At 44.1% G+C, this 26,797-nt stretch overlaps 3 pseudogenes; all 3 read right to left on the bottom strand.

Moving 5' to 3' along the window:
- Positions 1–2,084: 2,084 nt before the first annotated feature.
- On the bottom strand, positions 2,085–7,286 carry LOC103784964 (stearoyl-CoA desaturase-like; annotated as a pseudogene).
- A 6,098-nt stretch (positions 7,287–13,384) lies between these two features.
- Positions 13,385–14,018, bottom strand: LOC129394390 (obg-like ATPase 1; annotated as a pseudogene).
- On the bottom strand, positions 13,863–18,578 carry LOC134729514 (obg-like ATPase 1; annotated as a pseudogene).
- Between the last annotated feature and the right edge of the window lie 8,219 nt (positions 18,579–26,797).

Genomic DNA, 26,797 nt, shown 5'->3' with positions numbered 1-26,797 from the left:
AAATCAGGTGTGCTAACAAGGGCTTGTAGTTCCACCTATTTGGGAGTCTGACGAGGAGGATCATTTGAGCCTAGGAGTTCCAGCCCATAGCGTGCCATGATTGTGCGTGTGAATACCGTAAATAGCTAGTACACTCCAGCCTGGGCAACATAGTTTTTTGTTTGTTTGTTTGTTTGTTTGTTTGTTTAAAGAGACAGGGTCTTGCTCTGTTGCCCAGGCTGGAGTACAGTTAGTGGCATGATGATAGCTCACTGCACCTTGAACTCCTGGGCTCTAGCAATCCTTAACATTCAGTTTGTTTGTTTGTTTGTTTGTTTAGATGGAGTTTCACTGATGTTGCCCAGGCTGGAGTGCAATGGTGCGATCTCGGCTCACTGCAACCTCCGCCTCCTGGGTTCAAGCGATTCTCCTGCCTCAGCCTCCTGAGTAGCTGGGATTACAGGCACGCGCCACCATGCCTGGATAATTTTTGTATTTTTAGTAGAGACGGGGTTTCACTACGTTGGTCAGGCTGGTCTCGAACTCCTGACCTCAGGTGATCTACCCTCCTCGGCCTCCCAAAGTGCTGGGATTATAGGCATGAGCCACTGCACCTGGCCAACACTCACTTTAAAAAATACCTCAGCCTTCCCAGCAGCTGGGACTACAGTCATGTGCCACAATGCCCAGCTAAAATTAATTTAATAACATGCTTTATTTAACCCAATATACCCCTAAACATTACCATTGCAACATGTGATCAATTAAAAAAATTACTGGTGAGATACTTTACATTCTCTTTTGTGTTCTAAGTCTTAGAAATCTGATGTGTATTTAACATTTACAGCATAATTCAATCCAGATTAGCCACATTTCAAGGTTTTGTTTTATGGTTTGTTTGTTTTTTGGATTACTTCACTTTTATTATAAACACAATCTCAGATTAGTACAATTAGCTTCAGAGTTGATGTTAATAGAAATTATTCCAAAATTATTCTTGGCACAAGTAACTACTATGTCCCACATAAAAAGGGAAAAAATCCCACCCAATCACAGAAAAGGCATCCTCTGTATGTTTCTGTGGCAATGTGTTTTTTATGCATTCTCAAATTTTGTCTGGCTAGTTAATCCACTGCTTCTCCAATGGATTCATTCAATTTTTTGGAGAACCATATAGACTAATGACAGCATCTGGGACACACGGCCATATCAAGTTCATGGTGGACATTGCTATTATAAAAAATACTCAGGTCTTGAGAATTCCTGTGCTGAAGGATCCCAAAATGCTTTCTAAAAAGCATTAGTCACGCCTCAAAACTGCCCTTTGAGGTAGGTCAGTATTATTATCCCCATTTTAACAGAAGGAAAACTGAGGCACCTTATAGTTAAGTGACTTGCCCAGGGTCACATAGCAAGTCAGTGGCACAGTGGTAGGAGAGGCCCTGGCCTTAACCACCAGCGTAACATGGCCACCTCACTTTTTTAACCTTTCATGATGACCTATTTGAGCTACACTTAGAGAGAATACACCCAAGATACTAGCAAACTGAGGAGAAAATTTTCCATTTTAAATGCTACAACCATCTTTTAACCTTAAAATATATATATATATATAAATCAAATACATTCAAATTACTTCCATCCTCCATCAAATGTGGGCACTTAAGAAAAGCAGCCCTAACAAAAGTTTCCAGAATGAAGCCCAGAAGGGAATCCTGCAAATCGCGATACTGATAATCCTCCACTCAGGCCCCTTTTTCTACCAGCCACTTCAGTAGGCTCTCAGGTGCAAAGGGATTCCACAGAGGGAGTGAGGGCAGGCTCATATGCAACACTATGATTAGAAAAGATGTAAGGCACCCGAGTTAAGTTGCCAGCACACCCCCGAAGCAAGGACTGTTAGAAATCCAGACTCTTGATCAGATCTGAGTTTATCATTAATGTGTCACTTGAATTGAGCTTTAGAATCTTGAGAATAGTGTTCCTTACTCAGCAGACACACCCACACCCACACCCACAGCCACACATACATTGGGGCCCTCAGCCTGAGGGTGCCATCCAGCCTTATGTAGGGTCATGGTACAGATCAGATCCATGGCACACGATTACAATAGGAAGAAGTGAAAGTTGTTTTTATCGTTCATATATTATCAAGAAGGCATCTGATGACCTGTGGAATTAGAAATAACAGCAGACATTTCCAAGGGGTAGGTGCACAGGTCAACAGAGCTAAACTACAGTGATCTTCCCTTAGATTCTTTTCTACTGAGGTGAATAGCTCAAAACACGAGGATGCCTTTAGTCCAGGCTAACCCCTGTAGCCTCTATGCAATTAACACAGGAAGAAAGGCCTTCCTTCCTTCCAGCACTGGGGCTCAACAGTGGACTGAGTGTTTGGTAGTGTACATTTCCAATCTTAATAGAGCAAAGCCAGGCTTCTGCTTTGATGACTGAGCTACAGGGACAGGAGTAGTCCAAGGTTCTCAAAACACTGATGTTCTGTTTTTGTTTTTGCCAGACTTCTATACTATTCCCTAGGCTATAGGGAATGCTGGTTAGTTTGCTGAACAGACACTCTGTTCAGCAGGGTTTGTGGTATCTCAAATCCCACGTCTCAGCCAAAGGTTTGCAGTTCACCCTGACTCCAGGGAACAGGGCCTCCTTTTGAGGTGAGGCACTTGGGTTCTTGCCCTTGCTTCTTCCCAGTGAGAACTGTTTCCTCCTACTTCTACAAGCATTGCACTGCCAGCTGAGAGCACTGATTCAGGTGGGGCACCCTTACCGAGCAAGCAGGGGGCATTCAGCATGCTCTCTGGTTCTGACCCAGAGGGAGGGGACTGAAAATAAACCCTCGTTTGCTCTGTGGCAGGCCCACTGGCTCATGAGCACTTGGCTTGGCTGTGCCTCATGAGAGAGGGAGGGAGAGAGAGGCTTTCTGGGCCAGAGACGTTTCTGGGAGGGTTTGCCAGCCTTGTCTTGAGCCATCAGTGTGGCGGGGGAGCACAGAGGTGTAGGTGGAGACACTCCGGAGGCCATGCGAAAGTGGCAGCTAGCTCTACTTTCGGAAGAGAAGCAGTGGTTCAGTGACCCTGAGCATTCTGTCTGCAGGAGGGAGCTGCCTGGACAGCAAGTCATCACTGCCTCTGAATACACCCAAAGGAGGCTGCCTGTCCAGGGAAAGAAGAAAACGTTCAGGGAAGAGAAAGATCTGGTAAAAGAAAAGGGACAGACAGGGTAGAACCAGGAATCAAGAATCAGGGTAGTGAAGAGATTCCTAACCCTGCCCCCCAGGCAGTTCTATACTTAGGCTAGATGTTAACAGAGCCCCCCACCCCGCCAATAAAAAATGAGTGAAGGGGCACAACACTGTGGGGAGAAGCCTTCTAGTTTTCACTCATTTCAAGGAGAAACTGGAACTAATTAGTGAATGGACCTAATATCTAGTTTATTTTATTAAGACTCCCAATAACTCACTCAGTAACCTTCTCAAGCCCCTGGCAATGTGTTCTCAGATCCCTTCCTGTGTGAAGTTTGCTCTTAGAAGCTGCCTATAGATCCTGTCCCTCAACCTCCCCATCTCATGTACAGCAGTGGAGAGGAAATTGACATCCCAACTAATTCCTCCTCTCCTTCAGAGTTTTTTCAAACATCCCTCTTTGGGAGGGAAATACTCTAATAGTTTAATGTTCTAAGCAATGTATATATGTATATATATATTTCTTGTTTGACCCGACTCCACCTCCTAAAATCCTTCCCTTTTTTTGGATGGTTGGAAATGCCACAGCCATCTTATTACTATGAGGGGAACAACCAATATCCTGAAGATGGCAGAGCAGAAAGAGGAAAGAACTGTGATGAGCAGCTCATGGAATACTCAAAATTCTGTGAGCTGCTGTTTTTACCAATTATGGAAACACCCAACTTCAAGACTTCTTGATACATGAACTAAGAAATCTCCTTGTTATTAAAGAAAAAAAGAAAAGAAAACCCTTCCCCAGCAGAGACCACTTTTACTACAAACTTAAAGTGTCTCTTCTTTATCCTCGGCCTAAACTATATGTTGCGGCATTGAATTAGCATTGCCAAACACCACAGCCACTTCTTACCCCAAGCCAGGAGAGAAAGGAAGCATGCTATGTGGTGGGGCTTGAAGCCCTCACTAGGTAGGCAGCTGCATGTCTGATCATGGCAAGAGGTTCCTCTTGCTTCGCTTCCCTCATCCTTACATTCATACATGCTAACTCTCTCCCCCGACAATTTACCTGCTTTAGAAGCTTTGTGTCAAATGAAGTTGCTTTTCCATTCCATCTAGCCAAAGCCTGGGCTGGAGATAATTAACAGGGGACTACCCAGAAGATTCTGTTTTATCTCTAGCTCAAGCCACCTACTTCAAAGCTCACAACAGCTCAAGGAAAGAGAGTTATCTGAAACAGAGACCATTCGTTTTAGGCTACAGAAAGGTTGTCTAGGCTTTGGAAGCTGGACACTGAACAAAGACTGACCAGCTGCTTGCCTGGGAGGCAATAAGAGAAAGGAGGATGATAGCAACAACGTGAAAAGGAGGACAATGGGCCTAGAAGAGAGAGAGGATAAGAGAAGAAATAATGTCAGCTTAGCATCATAAAGGCAGAGTTGTTGGCTTTCAATACTTTCGAATTTTAAAAGAATACTGTACTGGAATGGGTTATCATCATCATCTTTAGCATCCTGGTAGCATTATTCAGTACTTAATAAACAGACATTAAAACCTCTGCCTGGCTGGCTTTTGAAGAAGGAACCTGAGGGACCCCAAACTCCGCCACTCTTGTAGTTTCCCTCTCCGGTTCTTTTAATCCTGGCCAAGATGGCGGCCTTGGAGACCTTCTTCTGGTCGTAGGCCAGACCGAGGGCGGCCATGCAATCAATGAAGAATGTGGTGAAGTTGATGTGCCAGCGGTACTCACTGGCAGAGCAGTCATAGGGAAAGGAGTGACTTTCACCCACAGCTCCAAGTGAAACCAGGATATTCTCCCGGAGGCTAATGTTCTTGTCATAAGGACGATATCCGAAGAGGTGGGCAGCACTGTTCACCAGCCAGGTGGCATTAAGCACCACAGCATATCGCAAGAAAGTGGCAACGAACACGCTGTTTTGAAAAGTTTCACCCCAGAAACACCAGGGCACAAGCGTGGGCAGGATGAAGCACATCAACAGCAAGCCGGGTTTGTAGTACCTCCTCTGGAACATCACCAGTTTCTCGGCTTCTAGGTCAGACAAGTCTAGCGCACTGCCCTTCTCTTTGACCGTTGGGTGTTTGCGTACAAGCAGCCAACCCACGTGAGAGAAGAAAAAGCCACGTCAGGAATTATGAGGATCAGCATGTGTTTCTGAAAACTTGTGGTGGGCACGGTGGTCGCGAGCCCATTCATAGACATCATTCTGGAATGCCATTGTGTTGGCAATGATCAGAAAGAGCCACAGGGGCAGCCGAGCTTTGTCAGATCAGTGGCTCCACAGACGATGAGCTCCTGCTGTTATGCCCAGGGCACTGATAAAATAGTAGAATACCCCCCAAAGCCAGGTGTATAAGTTGCAGGTAGGAATCAAAGTGATCCCATTCAGGGCGCCCAAGTGTAGCAGAGACATAAGGATGATGTTTCTCCACACATATTCAACCTTGGGGCTTGGACCTTCCTTATCCTTGTAGGTGGGGTTGTATATATCATCTTTTATATCAGGGCGAATGTCTTCTTCCAAGTAGAGGGGCGTCGTCTCCAACTTATCTCCTCCATTCTGCGGGACCCTGGAAGGAGGCGCTGTAATGGTGGTGGTGGTGGTATAGGAGCTAGAGATATGGTCCTGCAGCAAGTGGGCCGGCATCTTGGCTCTCGGATGCCAGGATCACTTTCCAGGGGCTGAGGCTCCGGGGCGGAGTTCGGGGTCGCCGGAGAACTGCGATTTCGAAGCCCGCCGGTGCGCGCTGAGCCGCGGCGCCTTGCACGCTAGCTGGGTGTCGGCGCTAGCCGCGGTGCGTGGAGGTCCCCGATCCGGGAATTTAAAGGCTAGAGCTGGCAACGGGTGACCGTGTCCGGTATTTCCTCAGCCCCCTTTTATCGGCTGCCAAGCAGGGGCAACGTGCGCGGAGTTGACTGGCGCGGGCGGTCCCGCGTGGAGGTGAGGGCTGGAAGGGGAGGAGACAGAGGCCGAGGCTCGCGGCGACCGAAGCGGGGCGCCGGGGATGCTGCCGACACCGACCCCACACCACCCGGCCCCTGTTTGTTTTTTAAGACAGGGTCTCACTCTGTCACCCAGGCTGGAGTGCTGTGGTGCCATCATGGCTCACTGCAGCCTCGATCTTCCAGGCTGAGATGATCCTGCCGCCTCACCGTTCCAAGTAGCTGGAACTACAGGTGCATGCCACCACACTTGACTAATTTTAAAATTTTTTGCAGAGATGGGGTCTGGCTGTGTTGCCCAACCTGATCTTGAACTCCTGGGTTTAAGTTATCCTCCTGCCTTAGCCTCCCAAAGTGCTGAGATAATAGGCATTAGCCACCATGCCCAGCTTCAAGTTTTCAATAGCTACCTGTGGCTAGTGGCTACTGCACTGGACGACACTAGTCTAGTCTAGGGCAGAGTCCATGATACATGGACATTACAGATGCAAACGTATGATTTCCCTCCACTTTTTTTTTTTTTTTTTTTTTTTTTTTTGAGACCGAGTCTTGCTCTGTCACCCAGGCTGGAGTGCAGTGGCACGATCTCAGCTCACTGTAACCTCTGCCTCCCACTTTCAAGCAATTCTCCTGCCTCAGCCTCACGAGTAGCTGGGATTACAGGCACACGCCACCACACCAGGCTAATTTTTGCATTTTTAGTAGAGACGAGGTTCCACCATGTTGGCCAGGCCGGTCTCTTAACTCCTGGCCTCAAGTGATCCGCCTGCCTCGGCCTCCCAGAGTGCTGGGATTATAGGCGTGAACCACCGCGCTCGACCTCATCAATCTCTTAAAGAGAATCCAGCTTTATTACTGCCAGTACCTGACCAAACTGCTTCTATATTTGCCCTGGGAAAAATGGACAAAGGGAAATACTGTTAATTCATGAATAAAAACTTTGCAGAAAATTAGCCGGGTTTAATTTTCAAAAACTTCCCTCTTTGTTTGGTAGATACCAGCTACTGATGACTACATATACTAGGGAAAGTTTAAAATTAGGAAATGCTGATTTCTCACATTATGAATTTCTAAATCCTGTGAAGAAAAGCTTAAAGAGCTTCTGAATATACAGAAGTTCCATTTAAGGACTAGGTCGTCCTTGTAGATGCATCAAAATATTACAAATTCCAAACTGAGACTTAATTCTTAAGTGTGTTTTACTTGTTCTAAAACAATCTGTCCACAAACATAAAACTATAAGTAATAAATTGTTATTTTCCCACTGTGGGAATCTTTAGTGTGAAAAAGTATTCTATGAAAAGAATTTTTTAAAAAATAAATTATACAATAAAAAATATGTTCAAAATGGGTTACAGAGGACAGATTTGTATACGCATAGATAAACATATGGAAGGTAACACACAAAACTGTTAACAGGGCCAGGCATGGTGGCTCACGCCTGTAATCCCAACACTTTGGAAGGCCGAGGTGGGTGGACTGCTTGAGGCCAGGAGTTCAAGACCAGCCTAGCCAACATGGCAAAAACCTGTCTCTACAAAAAAATACAAACAAACAAAAAATTAGCCGGACATGGTGGCACATGCCTGTAGTCCCAGCTACTTGGGAGGCTGAGGTACAAGAATCTCTTGAACCCAGAAGGTGGAGGTTGCAGTGAGCCAAGACCGTGCCACTGCATTCCAGCTTGGGTGACAGAGTGAGACCCTGTCCCCTCCCCCCTCCCAAAAAGTGTTCACAATAGTTACTACTGAAAAATGGGATTTAAGATGAACAACATAATTTTACATTTTAAAAAATTCCCTACTAACTTGAATATTTTTATAATAAATATATATAACAAGAATAAAAGTAAAAAAAAGAGGTATCATATTCAGATAGAGTCTGAGTTTTCATTAAACTATTTAATACATGAGTTCAATATTTGTCTAAAAAAGCAATCTCTAAAATTATGCATCATAAGGTTGGATGCAGTGGCTAATGACTGTAATCCCAGCTCTTTGGGAGGCCAAGGCAGGCAGATCACTTGAGATCAGGAGTTCAAGACCAGCCTGGCCAACATGGTAAAACCCCATCTCTACTAAAAATGAAAAATTAGCCGGGCTTGGTGGCCCACACCTGTAATCCCAGCTATTCAGAAGGGTGAGACAGGAGAATCGGTTGAACCCAGGAGGCGAAGGTTGCAGTGAGCCAAGATGGCACCGCTGCACTCCAGCCTGAACAACAGAGCAAGACTCTGTCTCAAAATAAATAAATAAATAAATAAATAAATAAATAAATAAATAAAATGATGTATCATAAAAGTAACTTTAGGTGTATCAATTAAAGACTTCAGGCTGGGCACAGTGGCTCAGACCTATAATCCCAGCACTTTGGGAGGCCGAGGCAGGAGGCTTGTGTGAGCTCTTGAGAGTTCAAGACTAGCCTGGGCAACATAGCGAGACCCTGTCACTACTAAAAAAAATAAGCCTGGCGTGGCACTGCCTGCCTGTAGGCCCAGCTACTCTGGAGGCTGAGGTGGGAGGATTGCTTGGGCCTGGTGCTCAAGGCTGCAGTGAGCCATGGTTGCAACACTGCTCCCCAACCTGGGTGACAGAGCAAGACCCTGTCTCAAAAAAAAAAAAAAAAAGATTTCATAAACTTTGCTGGTTAGACAGTATTAAAATTATTTTGTCAAGCTTTTAAATAACTACTCTCCATCAGTCTAGGAATTTAAAAAATCTTTGACTTTAACAGATTAAAACATAAAAAAGAAATATAAGCAATAAAAATATTAAAATAAAAAAATAAAAAACAAAAAAATCCAAGCGTGCTTCCAAGTTTAGCTTGCCTTCCACTCAGGTGGGAGAAAGTTCAAATATTGCTGATCTACACAAAATATCAATAATTAGTATGTTTTCATAATTTGCTCATTTTAATTCATAACTCAATAAGCAAGAATAGGAGTTCATTTCCATTAATTGACTATGATTATTTAGCAGTCTGCGGTGCTAGAGAAAGTATGAAAATCCAAAGCATATATACATACACAGTTTTTGAGACAGTGTCTTGCTCTGTCACCCAGCTGGAGTTCAGTGGTGTGATCACAGATTACTGCAGCCTCAACCTCCCAGGCCCAAGCAGCCCTACCACCTCAGCCTCCCAAAGTGCTATGATTACAGGTGTGAGCTGCCATGCCTGGCCAAAAGCTTATTTATTTAAAATACCACTGCTAGGCCAAGTACAGTAGCTCATGCCTATACTCCCAACACTTTGGGAGGCCGAGGAGGGAGGATTGCCTGAGCCCAGGAGTTCCAGACCAGCCTGGGCAACATGGGAAAATTCCATCTCTACAAAACAACAACAACAACAACAACAAAAAGCCATAAAAAAACAAAAATTAGCCAGGCTTAACATAGAGATGATTTAAAAGTATTACAGGAGGGCTGGCCATAGTGGCTTATGCCTGTAATCCAGCCACTGGGGAGGCTGAGTGCAAGGATTCCTTGAGCCCAGGAATTTAGGACCAGCCAGGGCAACATAGCGAGACAGCTCCCCCACCCCCCAGAAATAAAAAACCTTACCTGGACATGGTGGCACACACACCTGTAGTCCTAACTACTTGGGAAGCTGAGGCAGAAGGAACCCTTGCACCCAGGAGTTCAAGGATGGTCCATGCACGCACTTCATCTGGGCCTGCAGTGAAATAGGCTGCTCCCTTCCTGCCTGACCGGAAGGGTTGGGGAGAATCCCAGCAGGGAGAAAGCAATCCCTTCACCCCAGTTGCCAAACAGAACCCCCCACCCCCTGGACTTTCCTTCTCCCTCCATCCCTGACGGTTCTGGCTTTCCCAAACTGCTTTTGATCTTCTGATTCCCCTTGGGTTGAAGTAGACCAGCATTTTTTTTAACAACAGCCCCACTCCCCACTTGTTCCTCCCCCTCCCCATGCTGCCAACTTCTTCTTCTTCCTTTTTTTTTTTTTTTTCCAGTAGAGACGGGGTTTCACTGTGTTGACCAGGCTGGTCTTTAACTCCTGACCTCAAGTGATCCACCTGCCTCGGCCTCCCAAAGTGCTAGGATTACAGGCGTGAGCCACTGCAGCCAGCCTCGGTGTGATGTTTTGATACATGTACTACATGGACTTTTTTGTTTTGTTTTGTTTTTGAGACAGAGTCTCACTCCATTGCCCAGGCTGGAGTGCAGTGGCGTGACCTTGGCTCACTGCAACCTCCACCTCCCAGGGTCAAGTGATTCTCATGCCTCAGCCTCCTGAGTAGCTGAGATTACAGACATGAGCCACCACGTCCGGCTAATTTTTTGTAGTTTTAGTAGAGACAGGGTTTCACCATGCTGGCCAGGCTGGTCTCAAACTCCTGGGCTTGTGCCACTGAGCCCAGCCACCATGCCCGGCCAGAAATATGATTGGTTTTCATTTATTGATCTTGTACCCTACAACATTGGTGTACTTGTTTATTAGTTCTTATATAATTTTTTATTTTGACACATAATAATTGCACTTACTTATGGGGTACAGTGTGATTTTTTTTTTTTCTTGAGATGGAGTCTCGCTCTGTCTCCCAGGCTGGAGTGCAGTGGCGCCATCTAGGCCCACTGCAACCTCCGCCTCCTGGGTTCAAGCGATTCTAGTGCCTTAGCCGCCCCAGTAGCTGGGATTACAGGTGTGTGCCACATCATCCAGCTAATTTTTGCATTTTTAGTAATGACGGAGTTTCACCATGTTGCCCAGGCTGGTCTCGAACTTCTGACCTCAGGTGATCCGCCCACCTCGCCCTCCAAAAGTGCTAGGATTACAGGCATAAGCCACCATGCCCAGCCTCAAGGCAATCCTATCAAAACCCCAGTTTTCTTTCTTGCAGAAGTTGTCAAGCTGATTCTAAAATTCAGATTAAAATACAAGAGTTGGCCAGGCATGGTGGCTCATGTCTGTAATCCCAACACTTTGGGAAACTGAGGCGGGAGAATTGCTTGAGGCCAGGAATTTGGGACCAGACTGGGCAACACGGTGAGACTCTCCACCAAAAACGACTACAACAAAATTAGAGTGGTGTGGTGGCTTGTGCCTGTAATCCCACCTATCTGGGAGGCTGAGGTGGGAGGATTGCTTGAGCCCAGGAGGTAGAGGCTGCAGTGAACCATGTTCACACCTCTGCACTCCAGCCTGGGTATCACAGTGAGACCATGTCTCTAAAAAATACAAAAAAAATAAAAAAAATAAAGGGAACCTAGAGCAACCACTGAAAAAAGTTGTTAAAAAGTAAAAAAAAGAAGTACAATGAATATGCTAAGAAAAAAATAGAAAAAATTAAAAGGAGAGAAAAAATGAAGTCATATAAAATGGTCAGTTAAAACTACAAGAGGAAGAAAAATAGTGAAAGAAATACAAGGGACACAAAATAGCCAAAACAACCTTGAGAAAGAACAAAGTTGAAGGACGGGCACTTCCTGATTTCAAAACAGCACTGTATTAGTCCGGTTTCATACTGCTATAAATAACTTTCTGAGACTAGGTAATTTATAAAGGAAAGAGGTTTAGTTGACTCACAGTTCAGCATGGCTGGGGAGGCCTCAGGAAACTTACAATCAAGGTGAAGGGGAAGCAAGGCACCTTCTTCACAAGGCAGCAAGAAGAAGCGCCAAGAGAAAGGGGAAAGAGCCCCTTACAAAACAATCAGATCTTATGAGAACTCACTGTCAACAGCATGGGGAACTGCCTCCACGATTCAATTACCTCCACCTGGTCTCTCCCTTGACACATGGGGATTATAGTGATTATGGGGATTACACTTCAAGATAAGATTTGGGTGGGGACACCAAACCTAACCATATCAAGCACAAAGCTACGGCAATCAAGACAGTGTGGTACTGGTATAAGAACATTCAACATTCATACAGATCAATGCAATAGAATTAGAGCCCAGAAATAAACCCTTACATTCATGGTCAACTGATTTTTGACAAAGATGCCGAGAAAATTCAGTGAGAAAGAGCCTTTCAATATATGGTGCTGGGACAAGTGAATTGCAAAAAAATTAATTTGGACTCCTATGTCACACCATACATAAAAAATTAGCTCAAAATGTAAGAATTGAAACTGTACAACTTATAGAAAAAATATATAAGTAAATTAAAAATTTTTATATATTTATGTATTTTTGGAGACAGGGCCCCACTCTGTCACCCAGGCTGGAGTACAGAGGTGTGAACATGGTTCACTATAGCCTCCACCTCCTGGGCTCGAGCAATCCTCCCATTTCAGCCTCCTGAGTAGCTGGGACCACAGAAATATGCCACCATGTCTGGCTACTTTTTAGTGTTTTTTTTTTTGAGACAGGGTCTCACTATTTTTCCCAAGCTAATCTTCAACTCCTGGTCTCAAGTCTCAACCTCCCAAAAGTGCTGAGATTACAGGTGTGAACCACCATGACCCCCCAAAGTAAATTTTCTTGGGTTACAGAATGGTTTCTTAGACACAACATTAAAAGCACAAGCAACCAAAGATAAACAGATAAACTGGAATTCATGAAAACTGAAAATTTTAGTGCTTCAAAAAATACCATCAAGAAAGCTCAAGTACCCACAGAATGAGAGAAAATATTTGCAAATCATATATCTGTTATGAGACTTATATTCAGAATATATTCTAAAAAACTTAAGACCCCATATTAAGATAAAACCCATAATTGTTTTTTTAAAAAAATGCATCTGAAAAGACATTTTTCCAAAGAAGATATGCAAATGGACAATGAGCACATGAAAAGATGCTCAATGTCATTAGCCATTAGAGAAATGCAAATCAAAATCAAAATGAGATACCACATCATTCCAGCTAGAATGGCTATAATCAAAAAGATAGATAACAAAGGTTAGAACGTGGAGAAATCGGTACTCTCATGCACTGCAACTGGGAATGCTAAATGGTGCAGCCACTTTGGAAAATAGTCTAGCAGTTCCTCAAAAGGTTATCATATGACCCAGCAACTTCATTCTTTGTACATATACTCATGAAAAATAAAAACATATATCCACATAAAAACTTGTACATAAATGTTAATAACAGCATTGTTCATAATAATCAACACAAGAACAACCTAAATGTCCATCATCTGGTGAATGATTAAACAAACTGTGGTATATCCATACAATGGAATATTATTTGACCATAAAAAGGAATGAAGTACTGATACATTCTGCAACATGAATAAACCTTGAAAGCATTAAGCTAAGTGAAAAAAGCTGGCTGGGCATGGCGGCTCATGCTTGTAATCCCAGCACTTTGGGAGGCCGAGGCAGGAGGATTGCTTGAGCCCAGGAGTTTGTTGTTGTTGTTGTTGTTGTTGTTTTTCCAAATGTTTTGTTGAGTGTAGACATCTGGAGTACTGTAAAACATGCATTATCTTTCTTCTTCGGTTGTTGAGGTGTGTTAAATTTGAAGAAGATAATATCTCCATCTTCAACAATATAATTTCTGCCTTGTTGTCTGTACTTTCCAGCAGCCTTGACTGCATTTCAGAACCTTCCCATTTAAAATCTTCGTATTTCATTACTTCAGCCGTAATGAATCTCTTTTCAAAATTTGTGTGAATCTTTCCTGCAGCCTGAGGATCCTTAGTCCCTTTCCTGATGGTCCCTGCACACACTTCATCTGGGCCTGCAGTGAAAACGTATTCTAGTTGGAGTGCTGCAGACCCAGCCTTAATGATCTTTGGCAAAGCACTTTGAGTCGTGTTTGCTTCCAGTTACTTCGGTCTCTCCTCAGCACTCAATTCTTGCCAAGGCCCCACTAAAAGGAACGACAAAGGCACCTAGGTCATACTTGTCCACCCACTATTTAATTTATTTTTATTTTTATCAACCATTTGTTTTTCTTTCTTTCTTTTTTTTTTTTTTTTTTTTTTTTTGAGACGGAGTCTTGCCCAGGCTGGAGTGCAGTGGCACAATCTCAGCTCACTGCCACCTCCGCCTCCCAGGTTCAAGCAATTCTCCTGCCTCAGCCTCCCGAGTAGCTGGGATTACAGGCGTGCACCACCATGCCCAGCTAATTTTTGTATTTTTAGTACAAATGGGGTTTCACCATATTGGCCAGGCTGGTCTTGAACTCCTGACCTGGTGATCTGCCCACCTGGGCCTCCCGAAGAGGTTTTAGTTTTTTATCTCCTCCTCTCACAGCCACCTTTTCTAGTTTATCTGTAATGGACCCAATCATTTCCTCCTCTTTAAGCTGAAGCTCTTCATGTATTATTTCTATATCTCCAATAAGATCTACACTTCCTTCAACATGCGTCATATCACCATCTTCAAAAGTACGTGTTAGATGAAAGATGCCATCACAGGCATTAATATGAGATTAAAAAGAAAAAAAGCATTCCCCAGGCCCTGCCCATTGTGAGCTCCTTTCACAAGGCCAGCAGTATCCACTATATTTAGAAAGGCAGGAATTTTGCTTGCTGGTTTGTGGTACTGGCAAAGAAAGTCAAACCTTTCATCTGGCGCAGGTACCCTGCTCTCATTAGGATCAATGGTGCCAAATGGGAAGTTTTCTGCTGAAGCCTGACTACTGGTTAATACATCGAAGAAAGTAGATTTTCCAACATTTAGCAATCCACCAATACCAATTTTCAGTGAAGTTCCAAATCTTCCAATGATTGGGGGTGGTTTAATTCCATCACCTCCCTCTTTTCAGGGCATCGTGCTCGGCCTTGGCGATGACACGGGGTCCCAGCGGCTGCGAGAGAAAGGTCCTACTGGCAGCCAGAGGCGGGGAGGAAGGAGGAGAGAATGCAGGCCTGGCACTCCGCCGGGCCCACGCACCTCGGCAGCGGTGGCCGCGGCGGAACTGGAGGGCCGGGCCTTGAACGGCACCTCGAGCCCAGGAGTTTGAAACTAGCCTGGGCAACATAGTGAGACCCTGTAGCTAAAAGAAAAGAAAAAAAAAAAAAAAGAGAGAGAGAGAAGAAGAAGCAGCAAAAGAAGCCAGTCACAAAGGTCACATAATTGTGATTCCACTTATATGAAATGTCTGGAATAGGCAAGTCCACGGAGACAGAATGTAGATTAGTGATTGCCAGGTCCTGGGGGAATGAAGGAATGGGGAATGAATGCTAAAGGGTATGGAGTTTTTGGGGGGTTTTTTGTGTGTTTTTTTTTTTTTTTGGAGAGAAAAAAATGTTCTAAATGGACAATGGTAATGATTATGCAACTCTGTGAAAATACTAAAACCCAGCGAACTGTGTACTTTAAAAGGGTGAAATCTACGCTATGTGAATAATGAAGTGTGTTATTTAAAAAACACACTTGGGGTTTGTTGTCTGGTACACAGAGGTGACTTTCAGATTTGTGCTGGTGGCAAGAGGGGAAAACAACTGCAAGGACAGCAACTGCTGCTAAAGAAACACCAGCAGTTTCTAATTTTACACTGTCCTATATTTTGCTGTGAGTTTCGTAGCTTTCGATAATGCTATACTAGAGGCCAAAACAGAAATGCCTTTTATATTTTATTATAACAGATAAACTGGGAAATAAACTCGCCCATTGCTTTTTTAAAAAGGAAATGAGCTAAAAACAACATAGATGTAAGTGGAGCTTAAATAAACCTTTGCTTAGTAAGATGGATATTTCACAAGAGAGGGAGAGTTTGGTAGTAAAAATAGTTTAAAGTGTTACATTATTTTAAAAAGCATTTTGTTTCATTTACTGTAGATGGCCAAACATCATTTTAAAACATGTGGTAAATCTGTTGGGTAGTAAAAAGAAATGACATCTTTTTCCATTTTCTTATTCTTTCCAGTTTATCTCTTTATTGTAAATCATTTTCCATTGTGGGAGGATATTAAATTTCAATCAAACTGAGGGGGAAAAAGCAGTACTTGTGTTCATAAATTCATGTTTTTCTTAGTATTGCTGCCTCTTACAGCCATTTTATGAAGAATACCATGGACTGAGTAGTTAATATTATTTAAGATTTTTCAAATTGGTCTATTCCTGGATCTAAACAAATTGGAAAATTGGAAGTTTCTTTTCTTTTCTCTTTTTTTTTTTTAGACAAGAGTCTCCCTCTGTCGCCCAGGATGGAGTGCAGTGGCACAACCTTGGCTCACTGCAACCTCCACCTCTCAGGTTCAAGCGATTCTCCTGCCTCAGCCTCCCAAGTAGCTGGGATTACAGGCACGCACCACCATGCCTAGCTAATTTTGTATTTTTAGTAGAGACAGGGTTTAGCCATATTGGCCAAGCTAGTCTCAAACTCCTGACCTCAGGTGATCTGCCTACCTTGGCCTCCCAAAATGCTGAGATTACAGGCATGAGCCACTGTGTCTGGCCGGAAGTTTCTTCTCTTGAGCAAACAGCTCTTTTTATAGGTCAAGAAACCTATTTACAAAAAGAAACAAAAAATTTATGTAATTATGAAATAAACATTTAAAATAAATTGTAATACTCTTTCATGATAAAAGATCCATGAACCAGAACTTGTAAGTATTTAAGGAATGATATTAAGGTTGATTTGTTTGTTTGTTTGTTTTTGAAATGAAGCCTCGTTCTGTCACCCAGGATGGAGTGCAGTGGAGCGATCTCGGCTCATTGCAACCTCTGCTTCCCAGGCAGAGGTTGATTCTCCTGTCTCAGCCTCCCAAGTAGCTGGGATTATAGGCACCCGCCACCAGGCCCAGCTAATTTTTGTATTTTTATTAGAGACAGGTTTTCACCATGTTGGCCAGGCTGGTCTCAAACTCCTGGCCGCAAGTGATCCACCCACCTCAGCCTCCCAAAGTGCTGGGATTACAGGCGTGAGTTACTGTGCCAGGACAATATTGAGGTTGATTTGTAAAGATAAGTCATAATTAACATGTATAGTGCTTACCATGTCCTTAGACTATTCTAAGTGCTCTGCATGAGAGTGTATGTGTTACCGAAACACCAGGGGTTCAGTCTACGTCCTGCTGCTCTCTGCACAGAAAGCCAATCACTGAAACCACAATTACTGCCAAGGAAGAAGGCTTTAATTGGGTGCTGCAGTAGAGGAATTGGGAGCTTAGTCTCAAATCCAACTCCCTGACTGACTGTAACTAGGGGTTTATGTAGCAGAAAAGAAATGTAACAATGTATAAGAAAATGAGAGGCTGGGCACGGTGGCTCATGCCTGTAATCTCAGCACTTTGGGAAGCCAAGGCAGGCCCATCACCTGAGGTCAGGAGTTCAAGACTAGCCTGGCCAACATAGTGAAACCCTGTCTTTACTAAAAATACAAAAATTAGCTGGGTGTGGTAGTGCCTGTAATCCCAGCTACTTGGGAGGCTGAGGCAGGAGAACTGCTTGAACCCAGGAGGTGGAGGTTGCAGTGAGCTGAGATCGCACCATTGCACCCTAGCCTGAGCAACAAGAGTTTTTTTCAGACTCCATCTGAAAAAAAAAAAAAGAAAAAAAAAGGAAAAAAAAAGAGAACAAGAACTAGGGAGGAGCAAGGCAGCAATCATGATGAATGAGGGGTCCCCGAATCTCATTGTCTGGATGTGGTGACCTGGTTAGTTTCAGTTCTTTGATAATGTTTTTGAGAGACCTAAAGGTAGTTTTTTGAGGAAAGAACTCAGATAAAACAAATGTGGCCAGGCATGGTGGCTCACACCTATAAACCCAACACCTTGGGAGGCTGAGGCAGGTGGATCTCCTGAGGTCAGGAGTTCAAGACCAGCCTGGCCAACATAGTGAAACCCTGTCTCTACTTAAAAAAAAGTACAAAAAAAAATTAGCTGGACGTGGTGATGCACACCTGTAGTCCCAGCTATTTGGGAGGCTGAGGCAGGAGAATCACTTGAACCTGGGAGCCAGAGGTTGCAGTCAGCCAAGGTGACACCACTGTACTCCAGCCTGGGCGACAGATGAGACTCCATCTCAAAAAAGTTAAATAGATAAATAAAATAAAATAAAACAAATGTAAGTTTCAAATTTAAGACCAGGTCAGTTTCTTTTTCTGTTGTTGTTCCAATTTTAGTATATGTGCTGACTAAGCCAGCACAAGAAGAGTCAATTTCTCTATTTATCCCAAAAAACTTCTATGGGACTATGGGGTCAGTTTCGTATATACATACATAAATACATGTATGTGCACATGAATGTGTACATTCCTCACAGTTATATAAGTAAATAAAAGGTCTTCACCACAACCCCATTAAGATGAGGACACTGAGACAGTGCAAGGTTAAATAGTCTCTCCAAGCTAAACTGAAGGATGTTTGGCATTGGAGTCCATGTTTTTAATAATTATGCTACATGAATATCAAGAGCTCTAAAGAGAACATTAAGCCAATAAATTCTGTCTCCTTATCCGTGTTTTGATACTACACTGTGTAAAACACCAAGTGCTTCCTTTGGACATAAGGTACATCTAAAGCTTATTATAAACTTCTTCTGCAAGAAAAGGGGTGACTAATTTGTTTTGGTACCCTCTTTGATCTGTGACAAAACTCTCTAGATTTAATGACTGATTCTGAGATTCCAAACAATTTGTCAATCTAAAGTACATTACTGGTTGGGCGCAGTGGCTCACGCCTGTAATCCCAGCACTTTGGGAGGCTGAGGCAGGTGGATCACCTGAGGTCAGGAATTTGAGACCAGCCTGGCCAATATGGTGAAACACCATCTCTACTAAAAATACAAAAATTAGCTGGGCGTGGTGGCGCATGCCTGTAGTCCCAGCTACGCGGGAGGCTGAGGCAGGAGAATCGCTTGAACCCAGGAGGCGGAGGTTGCAGTGAGTTGAGATGGCGCCACTCCACTCCAGCCTGGATGACAGACTGAGACTCCATCTCAAAAAAATAAAAAATAGCTTTCTGCCCATGGACACTGCCGAGGAAGCATCATTAAAGTCTCTCTTCTCCCTGCCATCATGTATAAGTCAGAGTCTCCTAAAGAGCCTGAACAACTGAGGAAGCTCTTCATTGGACGGTTGAGCTTTGAAACAACTGATGAGAGCCTGAGGAGCCACTCTGAGCAATGGGAACGCTCATGGACTGTGTGGTCATGAGACATCCAAACACCTAGTGCTCCAGGGGCTGTGGGTTTGTCACTATGCCACTGTGGGGGAGGTGGATGCAGCCATGAATGCAAGGCCACACAGGGTGGATGGAAGAGTTGTGGAAACAAAGAGACCTGTCTCAAGAGAAGATTCTCGAAGACCAGGTGCCCACTTAACTGTGAAAAAGATATTTGTTGGTGGCACTAAAGAAGACACTGAAGAACATCACCTAAGAGATTTTTTGTTTTGTTTTCAGATGGAGTCTTGCTCTGTTGCTAGGCTGGAGTACAGTGCTGCGATCTCGGCTCACTGCAACCTCTCCCTCCTGGGTTCAAGCGATTCTTCTGCCTCAGCCTACCAAGTAGCTGGGACTACAGAGGCACACCACCATGCCCAGCCAATTTTTGTATTTTTAGTAGAGATGGTGTTTCACCATATTGGCCAGGCTGCTCTTGAACTCCTGACCTGGTGATCCGCCTGCTTCGGCCTCCCAAAGTGCTGGGATTACAGGTGTGAGCCACCGCACCCAGCCATAAATGTCTTTTTAAAAAACAATAATAATAATAATTTCAAAAAAGTAAAGTACGTTACTTTAGGATCAAATGTGGATACATTCAAAACAATGTACTGAAAATGGGTCTTTATTTTCCAGAAGGCTAACCACTGGGTCACATGATGTAAATTAATTTTTATATAAGAAATGCATCTACCTTAATAATTTGCTTGGATTTGGGGGGAAAAAAAGAAAAAAAAAAGAGGCTGGACTCCCCTAATCCCATAACTTTGAGAGGCTGAGGTGGGAAGATCACTTGAGCCCAGGAGTTCAAGACCAACCTGGGCTGTCACCAATCAGCCTAGGCTGACTCCATCTCTATAAAAAATTTTAAAGTTAGCCAGGCGTGGTGGTGTGTGCCTGTGGACCCAGCTGCTAGGAAGGCTGAGATGGGAGATTGCTTGGGCCCAAGAGGCAGAAGTTGCAGTGAACCATGATTATGCCACTACACTCCAGCCTGCAAATGCAGGAAGACCCTGTCTAAAAAAAAAAAACAAAGGAAACATACTTCGTGAGATTATAATCAACCCCATACAACAAATTATTTTAGAACAATTCCCAAAAGACATTTTTATTTTGGGAGAGAGACCACAATTGTCTCCCTATACTCACATGTACATGAATGAGCCCATACAATAATTTTTGATTGATCTTACTTAAGCACCACTTTCTTTTTATACTTTTTATTTATTTATTTTTTCTTGAGACAGGATCTCTGTCACTCAGGCTGGAGCTCAGTGGTACGATCTCAACTCACTGCAGCCTCAACCTCCTGGGCTCAGGTGATCCTCCCACCTCAGCCTCCTGAGTAGCTGGAATGCAGGCACATGCCACCATGCCTGGCTAACTGTAAAATTTCTTGTAGAGACAGGATTTTGCCATGTTGCCCAGGCTGGTCTTGAACTCCTGGGCTCAAGCGATTCTCCTGCCTCAGCCTCCAAAGTGCTGGGATTACAGGTGGGAGCCACCACACCTGAGTGACGTACTTCTTTAAAACACTCAGTTTTTAATAAAACATGTTCATCTTGTGCCAACTTTAATTGACTGAGAGTGGGTGCCTGGAATTCTGTGTTGAGAAGGAATATGAAGCTGAGTCCAGGCTCATTCAGAGTGACTCTGGTATCAATTGTATCCACCATAGCTATGGGTAAGCACAGTGGTAGCATAAGTGCTATATACCATGGCTGAATTAGAGGATACACTTTCTATTTAAAAAAAAAAAAGAGTAATTGTATTTTGGGCTGGGCAAGGTGGCTCACGCCTATTATCCCAGCACTTTAAGAGGCTGAGGTGGGCAAATCACTTGAGGTCAGGAGTTTGAGACCAACCTGGCCAACATGGTGAAACCCCATCTCTACAAAAAATACAAAAATTAGCCAAGTGTGATGGCAGGCACCTGTAATCCCAGCTACACGGGAGGCTGGCGCAGGGAGAATTGCTTGAACCCAGAAGGCCGAGGTTGCAGTGAGCCAGGATTGCCTCACTGCACTCCAGCCTGGGCGACAAAAGTGAAAACTCCGTCTAAAAAAACCAAAAATTAATTTTCTCCCCTCATGGAAGTTAAAATGAAACTGGGAATATAACACAAGTATGCCAAACCATTTAAACCAAATGAGAACTGGGGGAAAAAAAATACAAACTAATGAAGGCCGTTTTTAATAAAAATAATACCATTTTATCATCTCCTAAATGAAAAATTAACACTCCAGGCCGGGCGCGGTGGCTCACACCTGTAATCCCACCACTTTGGGAGGCCGAGACGGGTGGATCACGAGGTCAGGAGTTGAAGACCAGGCTGGCCAACATGATGCAACCCCGTCTCTACCAAAAATACAAAAATTAGCCAGGCATAGTGCCAGGCGCCTGTAATCCCAGCTACTTGAGAGGCTGAGGCAGGAGAATCGCTTCAATCCGGGAGGGAGAGGTTGCAGTGAGCAGAGATCATGCCACTGTACTCCAGCCTGGGCAACAGAGCGAGACTCCATCTCAAAAAAAAAAAAAGAAAGAAAAAGAAAAGAAAATTAACACTCCAAATTACTCCTTGAATGTTTCAAGAATGAATACCTGGGCCATCAGCTGTTTCATGTAAGGATGAAAGAGGAAGGAAACAGAAATTTGTGTTAAAAGGAAGCAAGCTGGGGCCAGATGTAAAGAAAGTAAGGGACATACCTGGGCAGGAAGAGAGGAAAAAACATTCTATGAGGAAAGAGGGAGACCGGTACAAAGAAAAAGATAAAGTAAAATTTTTCTATCTGGGTGAAGCATATTATGAAAACTGGCCAGGTGCTGTGGCTCCTGCCTGTAGTCCTAGAACTTTGGGAGGCCGAGGCAGGAGGATCACTTGAGCCCAGGAGTTTGAGACCAGCCTGGGCAACACAAGGAGACCCCGAGCTACAAAAAAATAAAAAAATTAGCCAGGCATGGTGGTGCACGCCTGTGGTCCCAGCTACTTGGGAGGCTGAGGTGGGAGGATCACTTGAGCCCTGGAGGTTGAGTCTGCAGTAAGCCATGATCATGCCACTGCACTCCAGCCTGGGCAACAGAGTGAGACCCTGTCTCAAAGCAATAATAATAATGATAATAATAATAAAAGTTAAAAATAATATTAAGAAAATAATATCCAAAATTTGGAAATGAGCAGAAGAGATCACTGAGTCTTTTCCATGGAATGCAGGATGCTGTTTAGACCCTCTGGGAATTATCTGATTATGTAGGCGTGTGCATCATAATTTGATTTTTTTTTTTTTGAGAGGGAGTCTTGCTCTGTTGCCCAGGCTGAAGTGCAGTGGTGCGATCTTAGCTCACTGCAACCTCCGCCTCCCCAGTTCAAGTGATCCTCCTGCTTCAGCTTCCCAAGTAGCTGAGATTACAGGCGTGTACCACCATGCCCAGCTAATTTTTGTATTTTTAGTAGAGACAGGAGTTTAACCGTGTTGGCCAGGGTGGTCTCAAACTCCTGGACTCTACAGATCCTCTGGCCTTGGGCTCCCAAAGTGCTGGGATTACAGACGTGAGTCATCGCACCTGGGCTGACTTATTTTCTGTTTATATTTACTTAAGAGACAAGTTTTTAACTTATGAAAATTTTATCTTAACAAGAATTTGTGTAGGAATATAATGATTAGCTAAGAAGCAGGTAAAAAGAGGACCCAGAAGACTTTGGATTCAATAGTAATAGGCAACAGGAGAACAACAAAGAGAGCCACCATGCAGTTAACAAATAGCCCATTGGGGGTTTGGTTTTTTTTTTTTTTTTTTTGAGACAGAGTCTTGCTCTGTTGCCCAGGCTGGAGTGCAGTGGCACGACCTCGGCTCACTGCAACCTCCGCCTCCCTGGTTCAAGTGATTCTCCTGCCTCAGCCTCCTGAGTAACTGGGATTACAGGCACCTGCCACCATACCTAGCTAATTTTGGTTGTTTTTTTTTTTTTTTTTTTTAGTAGAGATGGGGTTTCGACATGTTGGCCAGGCTGGTCTCAAACTCCTAGGCTCAAGTGGTTCGCCTGCCTTGGCCTCCCAAAGTGTTGGGATTACAGGTGTGAGCCCCCATGCTCAGCCTGTTGGTGTTTTGTTTTGTTTGAGACAGGGTCTCACTCTGTTGCCCAGGCTGGAGTGCAGTGATGCACTCTTGGCTCACTGCAACCTCCACCTCCTGGATTCATGTGATTCTCATGCCTCAGCCTCCTGATTAGCTGGGACCACAGATGCATGCCACAATGCCCCGCTAATTTTTGTATTTTTAGTAGAGACGGGCTTTTACCATGTTGCCCAGACTACTCTCAAACTTCTAAGCTCAACTGATCCTCCCACCGTGGCTTCCCAAAGTGTTGGGATTACAGGTGTGAGCCACCGCACCTGGCCACAAATAGCCCTTTGTATCCATGGGTTCCACATCTGTGGTTTCTGCATCTGTGGATTCAGCCAACCAAGGACTGAAAATATTTAGGGGCAGGCTGGGCATGGTGGCTCACTTTGGGAGGCCAAGGTGGGCAGATCACTTGAGATCAGGAGTTCGAGACCAGCCTGGCCAATATAGTGAAACCCTGTCTCTACTAAAAATACAAAAATTAGCCGGGCATGGTGGCACACACCTGTAATCACAGCTACTCGGGAGGCTGAGGCAGGAGAATCCCCTGAACCCAGGAGGCAGAGGTCACACTCTGTGTGACAGAGTGAAAATCCACCTCAAAAAAAAAAAAAAAAAAAAATTGGGAGGGAAAAAAGGATGGGTGTGTCTGAACCAAACATGTATAGAATTTTTTTCCTTATTATTCCCTAAGTAATAATATATAATTACTATTTATATAGCAATTGCATTTTATTAAGTATTTTAAGTAATCTGATTTAAAGCATATGGATGTGCATAGATTATATGCAAATACTACATCATTGTGTATTAGGGACCTGAGCATCCATGGATTTTGGTGTCCACATGGGGTCCTGGAACCAATTCCCAGAGATACTAAGGGATGACTGTATCCACTCTCTTCTCAGATGAGGAAATGGTGACTGAGCATTTATTATTCTCTAAGTCTGTACTTGTGCCGATGTGGGTGACTATGTAGGTGTCCCCATTTTCACAGCAATATCTGAAGCTGTAAGATTCATAAAGAAGTAGCAGCTTGCCTGTAAAGAAAGCCTACAGAAGTGGGGAAATCAATAGAATATGAAAGTTTAGGGAAGAAAGATTCCAGGAGGTGGGAACAACCTATAGTGTAGAATGCTGCAAAAATGTCAAGCAGGATGAGGTTTAAAAAGTGTTCATTCATTTGTTTATTCCATAAGTATTTATTGGCCACTTAGTATATGCCAAAAATTGTATTAGGCATTAGGTACAGTAATAAACAAAGCCAGGCCAAGCACAGTGGCTCATGTCTGTAATCTTAGCACTTTGGGAGACTGAGGTGGGCAGATCACCTGACGTTAGGAGTTGAGACCAGCCTGACCAACATAGCAAAAGCCCGTCTCTACTAAAAATAGAAAACTTAGCCAGGAGTGGTGGCACATGCCCGTAATCCCAGCTACTTGGGAAGCTGAGACAGAAGAATCGCTTGAACCCAGGAGGCAGAGTTTGCAGTGAGCCAAAATCACGCCACTGCACTCCAGCCTGGGTGACAAAGTGAGACTCCGTCTCAAAAACATAAAAATAAAAGTAAAGCTGGGCTCGGTGGCTCATGCCTGTAATCCCAGCACTTTGGGAGGCTGAGGCAGGAGGATCACCTGAGGTCAGGAGTTCAAGACCAGCCTAGCCAACATGGTGAAACCCCGTCTCTACAAAAATAAAATTTGCAGGGCATGATGGTAGGTGCCTGTAATCCCAGCCACTAGGGAGGGTGAGGTGGGAGAATTGCTTGAACCCGGGAGGTGGAGGTTGCAGTGAGCTGAGATCACACCATTGCACTCCAGCCTGGGTGACAGAGCAAGACTCTTGTCTCAAAAAGATAAATAAATAAATAAAATATGTTTAAAAAATAAAATAAAATATGTTTAAAAAATAAAATAAAATAGGCCGAGCACAATGGCTCATGCCTGTAATCCCAGCACTTTTGGGAGGCCGAGGCAGGTGGATCACTTGAGGCCAGGAGTTTGAGACCAGCCTGGCCAACGTAGAGAAACCTCGTCTCTACTAAAAATACAAAAATTAGCTTGGCATGGTGGCACACACCTGTAACCCCAGCTATTCGGGAGGCTGAGGCAGGAGAATCACTTGAACCAAGGAGGCAGAGATTGCAGTGAGCCGAGATCACGCCACTGCACTCCAGCCAAGGCGACAGAGTGAGACACCGTATGCAATGCAATGCAATGCAACAAAACAAAATAAAACAAACAAAATCAAAATTGTCCCTGCTGACATTCAGTATAGTGAAAGAGACACACATTTAATCACTCATTTAAGAAATAAGCTGGATGTGGTGGCTCACACCTGTAATCCTAACATGTTGGGAGGCCAAGATGAGGGGATAGCTTTAGGCCAGGAGTTCAAGAGCAGCCTGGGCAACAAAGCAAGACCCCATCTCTATAAAAAATAAATTAGTGGGCCAGGCACAGTGGCTCACGCCTGTAATCCCAGCACTTTGGGAGGCTGAGGCTGATGGATCACTTGAGGTCAGGAGTTCAAGACCAGCCTGGCCAGCATGGTGAAACCCTGTCTGTACTAAAAATACAAAAAATTAGCCAGGCATGGTGGCAGGGGCCTGTAATCCCAGCTACTTGGGAGGCTGAGGCAGGAGAACGGCTTGAACCCAGGAGGCAGAGGTTTCAGTGAGCCAAGATCACAGCATTGCACTCTAACCTGGGCAACAAGAGCAAAATTCCATCTCAAAAAAAAAAGAACTAAAAATAAAAATAAATTAGTGGATGCAGTAGTGTGCACCTGTAGTCTCAGCTACTCAGGAGGCTGAAGCTAGAGGATCACTTGAGCCTGGGAGATTGAGGCTGCAGTGACAGTGCCACTGCATTGCAGCCTGGGCAAAAGAGTAGGACCCTGTCTCAAAAAAAGAAAAAAAAAAGAGAAAGAATTATTAACATTTTAAGACTCCAGTGCCAGTCAAGATGGAGTAGTCCACTATAGGTTATTTCTATTGCTGGTTATAACTAAACACTCTGGAATAAATACAAAAAGCAACTCCCTGTGCACTCTGAAAAGTAAACAAATGCAGAGTCAAACTTGTAGAAAGGGGCCCACATGGGAGTGAGTTTCCGTGTGTGTGTGTGTGTGTGTGTGTGTGTGATCTGAGGATAGGCTACAGTGAGCTGTGGCAGTGCAGTGTGGACAGCTAAAACTCCCAGAGAAGCCCTGTCTGTGTAGATCAAGGAACTCAGAAAATGAGTCCCTGGGTTTCAGAGCTGTAAGGGAGAAATGTCCATTTTTTCCCTGTCTCTCTTGCTGTGGCAGTGGCATGGGCAACTAACCCTCCTTGAGAAGCCCCATCATTCTGGCTCTAGGACAGAGGCAGAAAGTTGAGAAGAATCCCAGAGAGGAGACCTAGAGAAGGGTTTTCCTACTTCTGTGCACGAATAAGCATCTGTCCAGGGCTCATTCCTGAGGTGCATATACACAGAATACCACAAAGCAGCACAGCAAAAGCCTCGAAAACCGAACAACA

Source organism: Pan paniscus, chromosome 19 (assembly GCF_029289425.2).
Source record: "Pan paniscus chromosome 19, NHGRI_mPanPan1-v2.0_pri, whole genome shotgun sequence".
Lineage (NCBI taxonomy): Eukaryota > Metazoa > Chordata > Mammalia > Primates > Hominidae > Pan > Pan paniscus.
The sequence above is the reverse complement of the archived record's forward strand: the minus strand, read 5'-3'. Positions and strand labels throughout refer to the sequence as shown.